This window comes from Meriones unguiculatus, chromosome X (assembly GCF_030254825.1).
Source record: "Meriones unguiculatus strain TT.TT164.6M chromosome X, Bangor_MerUng_6.1, whole genome shotgun sequence".
Taxonomy (NCBI): Eukaryota; Metazoa; Chordata; class Mammalia; order Rodentia; family Muridae; genus Meriones; species Meriones unguiculatus.
Genome location: NC_083369.1, coordinates 34,194,351 through 34,200,363, shown reverse-complemented (window position 1 = coordinate 34,200,363; position 6,013 = coordinate 34,194,351).

Genomic DNA, 6,013 nt, shown 5'->3' with positions numbered 1-6,013 from the left:
AATGGAATTGTCACAGGTCAGCCAAATTGGAGGAGCTTTACTAAATGGCAAAGTACTGGCTAACACTTAGACAATTCGTCAAAATGCAAAGTGTAAATGACTATGTAGTGACAAGCACTACTTAAGATACAGCACACCCATCTCTCAAAGAGCATTAAGGAAGAGGGGGTGGAAAGATTGTAAGAGCCAGAGGTTGGAGAGGACTGCTGTAAAATTGGGATTGGGTCCATAACACTGCTGTAACACAGTGGAATTCACAGTGGCTATGGTTGCCTCCACAAGACCAGCACAAAATCAAGCCAGTCAAGCTTGTAGTGTGGACAGAGAAGGCCTCATGAAGTCTTACCCATGGCTGAAGGGCCATTAGCAGCTGATGACTGCTGAGGAAGGAGAGTCAGTTCACTTCTGGAATGTGAAACTGGGTAGGCTGACCATACTTGAGTAGATGTCCCATGCCTGAGCACACATTGGTAGCACTAATTGGATACAGAGGGTTACAAAAAGCGAGTACATGAACTTGGAGAGTACATGAAGTTGGAGTGGTATGGTAGGTATGGTAGGAGCTGGAAGGGAGCAAGTGGGATGGATTTTTTTCAAAACACATTATATACCTGTGTTAAGTTCTGAAAGAATAAATACAAAATTTTCTGCTTTTAGGAAAAGAAAAGATAGGTGTGGTGGCACATGATTTTAATCAATCCTAGAACCAGAGAGAGAGAGAGATATTGACAAGTAGATTATTTCTGGGGCTAACTAGCTAGCTAGCCTTCAGGGCAGTGAAAGATCCTGTCTTAAAAAGCAAAGTGATTCCAAGAGGAACCACACCCAAGGCTGATTTATGGCATGCATATGCACATGCATGCATATTATATGTACCACCATATAATGCATGTATGCACACACAATGCATTGACAATGATATTGATATTACGTTGTCTTTCTTATAATATCATAAAGCCAGCCAAATGATCTGTTTTTCCCCATACTGATTTTAAAACTTAGTTGAAATGATAACACAGGTTATTCCACCCAAAACTTACTTATTCCTTGTGAGTACATATTTTAAGAATGTATAAATGTATCAATGATCATATAATCCTATAAACTAATTTTTGCACTATTGTCTCTTAAATAATTATTGTCATATAATTTCAAAATTATGCCTTTCTTTCTTTAAATTTTTTATAATTAATATTATACTTTATTCATTTGTATCCCGCCTGTAGGTCCCTCCCTTCTCCCCTCCCAAATCCCTCCCTTCCTCCCCCTTCTGCATGCATGGCCTTCCCCAAGTCCACTGATAGGGGAAGTCTTCTTTTCCTTCCTTCTGATCCTAGACTATTAGGTCTCATCAGGAGTGGGTGCATTGTCTTCCTCTGTGGCCTAGTAAGGCTGCTCCCCTGCTCTGATTAAGGAACAGGCCAATCAGTTCATGTCAGAGACAGTCCTTGTTCCCATTACTATGGAACCCACTAGGAGACTGAACTGCCATGGGCTACACCTGTGCAGGGGTCCTAGGTTAAATCCATGAATGGTCCTTGGTTGGAGTATGATTCTCAGGAAAGACCCCTGTGTTCAGATTTTTGGGTTCTGTTGCTCTCCTTGTGGAGTTTCTGTACTCTCCAGATCCTACTATTTCCCACTTCTTTCATAAGATTCCCTGAACTCTGCCCAAGGTTTGGCCATAAGTCTCAGCATCTGCTTTGATAGTCTGCAGGGCAGAGCCTTTCAGAGGTCCTCTGTGTCAGGCTCCTAACTTGTTCCCTGTTTTCTCCTTCTTCTGATGTCCATCCTCTTTGCCTTTCTGGATAGGGATTGAGCATTTTAGCAAGAGTCCTTCCTCTTGATTAGTTTTTTTAGGTGTACAGATTTTAGTAGGTTTATCATATATTATATATCTATGTGAGTGAGTATATACCTTTCTAATCGTATCATTTATTTCTATTAAACAGCATTCTAATGTAAAAAGGTAATTTTCTTTAGTTACTCAGGATAAAGATTCTTGATTTTTATTTTATTCATTCAACTTATTAATATCATTATTTGTTCTAATGTTCAAATTGCCCAAATTTATGCAATATTTGCTCCATTCAAGCCAGTTTCTCTGTCCTTTTGACAGTTCCTTTAATATATTCAATATTAATAATATGTTTTCTGCAGTCCATTACTGAAATCAACAGTTTATCAAAAAGCTCTGGGTAGTTTTTACTAGGAAATAGTTTTAGAAACAATGGTCTGAACTAGATGCATGGCTCAGTGGTATAACATTTATTTCACATGTTCAAGACCATGAGCTCGATCCAAGGGGGGAAAAAGAAAGAAGGGGAAAAAAAATCAGAGACAATGATGAATAATGTGGGTTTTAGTTAGTCTTTAAAAAAATGTTAAAGATTTACATGTGTGCCTGCTCCTTAGCTAACGGATATGCACATTCATGTAGGTGGCTGGGTAAACAAAATTAACAAAGGAGGGTGTCAGATCCCCTGGAGTTGAAGGGACAAGTGGTTAAGCAACCTATTGTGTTTCCTGGGAACTGACCTTGGATCCTCTGCTAGAACAGAAAATGTTCTTTTTAAAATTAATTAATTAATTTATTTATTTATTTATTACAATTTATTCAATTTGTATCCCCTCTGCAGCACCCTCCCTCATCTCCTCCCAGTCCCACCCACCCACAGATGAAGATGATGCAGCCAGCCTTGATGAGACCTGATAAGTTAGGGTCAGACAGAAAATGTTTTTAATCACTGAGACATCTTTCGAGTTCTAGGTGTTCTTATTGCAACGGAAATAAACATATCTTTATTACAATCTCTGTTTGTTGGCTTTTTATGTCCTAGATATACAAGTGTTTTCATGAAAACATTAGCTCTAATTCAATATTTAAAAATTAGTAGAATCAGACAGGCTTGGTGGTACACATCTTTAATCTCAGTGCTCCAGGGAAGCATAAGCAGGCAGATCTCTGTGAGTTCAAGTCCAGCCTGGTCTACAAATCCAGTCAGGACAGCCAGGGCTACACAAAGAAACCCTTTCTCGGAAAAAGAAAAAGAAAAAAAAAAAGTAGTAAAAGGGTAGTTTTCAGTTTTGACACAGCGGAGCAAATCTTGTACAACAAATGCTAGAGTGTTTTTACAGCTGGAGCTATGGTATAGTTCTAGAGTGCTTGCCTAGCATTCATGTAACCCTGAGTTCTGTCTATTGTATCAGAAAAGATGTCTTTAGATATTTTTTGCTTGACCTTACACTGGTTCCTGCTTGCATTTTAGAAGTGATTTCTCTTCATAAAAAAGGGACTTATTTTATCTAAAAAACAAGTTTTTGGCTTGGATCCAGAAATGTAGTCAAGAGAAAAAGGGAAAAATGTATTTAGAGTGTGGTATGTCAAAAATTAGTTGTTTTAGTGTAGTTACAGAACAATAGCATACACACACTTTCCCTTGCTTTTTTTCCACTGAATATCCTAGAAATGATTTAGGAGATGCCAAAATAAAGAGATAACACAGATAAGCTAAGATCCTCAGGACCTGAAAATGATAATACTTATCTTCCTGGGAATTTCTTTATATCATCTATGCATCACAGGCTGAGTACCTCAGATGCATGCATTTAGGAAATTATCAACAGGGAACACAAAAACACAAACAGAGAGAATGAGAGACACAGAGACAGAGAAACAGAGACAGAGAGAGACAGAAACAGACAGAGGGAGAAACAGATACACACAAATGCACACAGAAACCTCTCTGTACGGCAAATGTCTAAGAAATGAAAACCTGAGCAGGGAGATACATATCTAGTATCTACAACCAGGTGGTTTAACTGTGTCACTGAATAAGCAAAGTAGAGGAAGGAGACAAATCTGTATTTTATACTTACACTGCCGAACTGCAAGTAATAAGAAATAATCTAAAAAAAAGTAAAATAAAATAAAATAAAATAAAAAAGAAATAATCTACACACAGCTATAACAGAAAAAACTCAGGTACATTAATACGTTTACTGTCCCCTTCAAGGGAGCCACAAAGAAGTCATTCTAACTGCACTGGAAGTTCCAACTGGCTCAGTTGCTTACAACCCTCTGCTTAATTGCAAAAGGCAGCCCAAGGATGCCCAGTATCTTACGATCATCCACCCAGTGTGAGACAGACTCTTAGATTCAGTGGATCCTGGCAAACCTTGTTTGGTGTCTCCTGCCTCTCTCTGTACTCAGAGGCAGAAGGTGATCTAAGTCTAGGCCTTTTGGCCCAGACTTGTGTATCCTGTTCCTGTACTTAATGACATAAGACAACCTATCCCAACCAATATAGGTAGAGATAGAGTGCAAAGCCTACTTGCACTGCATATCTGGAAAACAGACCATATAAAAAGCCTTGGTATCCTTGCTTTAAGGTCTACACAACCCACTTAATGATACTGGAAAGTAAAATGAAGCATCTTTCTTGCAACAGTACCAACAAGAGCTCAAACAGAGGCAAAAGAACAATAGAATGGTGTGAAGAAAATTTAAGGGCATGACAAAGTAAACCAAAACATGCATCATTGGAATTCCAGGAAAAAAATCACCTGAATACAATAAAGGCCATGCTTGAAAATGAAGTGGAAGATTCTGGTTTCTTTGAAGACTCAGTTTTGTCATATGATGCTTTGCTACAAGGTGGACACTTGACGTTTTGCTAGAGGTTGGCTTATGAGAGGGCACATGATGTTTTGCTGTGAGTTCTCTTGTGTAAAGAAAGTGTTTTTGGCCAGCTGAGAACATCCATGGGTAGACTTTGAGTAGAGGAGATATTAAGAGGCTCACTCACAGAGAGGTATGGCTTTTTGGATTGTCATCACTGCATTGATCTTCATGCTTCAATACTTGACTTCACAGAAAGAAATATTCCAGAGACCTTCTCAGGGAAATCCAACTGAGTCTTGTGGCTTTCACTGACTTGTCCCGATCTTCTGAATCATGTTGCCGCTTGGTGTTGGCCTTTGGATTAGACTGCTGGTATCCTGACAACTGAGACTGGCAATCCCCTAAAGACCCATTGACCCTAAGAAGCAGTAAGTAAATAAAACGGGTCTATAGCCTTTTTCCTATTAATCTCCTGCCTAAGGTTGTGGAAGTTAGACAGGAGGAGTTGCTTACAAACCCTAAATAAAGTAGAATAGGTGAAAAATCTAAGCCTGCATGAAAAGTTCACAGCTAGGATGCTAAACAATGAAATACTAAGAGCTTTTTCTTTTAGATGAGGAACAACACAAAGATGAGCACTTTCTCCACTTTTACTCAACACAATGTTTGAAGACCAAAACAGAAACTAAGTTTATAAAATTGAAATTTGAGAAATAAAATAGAGAGTTGAAGAGATAGCTCAGTGGTCAAGAACACCTTTTGCTCTTGCAGAGGACCTAGTCTGATTTCCAGCACCCATTTGGTGACTCATAGCTATCTATAGTTCCAGTTCCAAGCAATCTGATGCATGCATGTGCCACACTTATGTCAGCAAAACATTCATACACATAAAATAAATAAAAATAAAAAATTAAATAAAAATTTCCCTATTTCAAGGTTATATGGTGTGATGTATAGAAAACCATCCTGACAACTCCTTAATCAAACTGTTAGTGATAAACAAATTCAGTAATCTTGCAAAATACAAAATCAACATATAAAAATCTATGTGGTTCACTCATAGTGGTGCACACCTTTAATCTCAACACTTGGGAGGTAGAGTCAGGAGATGCTATGCTCTGTTACTTAAAGGCCAACCTGGCCTACATAATAATTTTCAGGCCATCTATAGCTATACAGTGAAACTGTGTCTAACGCACACATACACACACACACCATGAGTTTCTATGCACTAGCAAGAAACTATCTAGAAAAGAAATCATGAAAACAATGTCATTTATAAGAATACCAAACAGGCTAAATTACACAAGATTGAATTACCTAAGAAGGGGGAAGACTTTTTTTCCTGAAAACTAGAAAACTTCAATGAAAGAAACATATAAATGGACA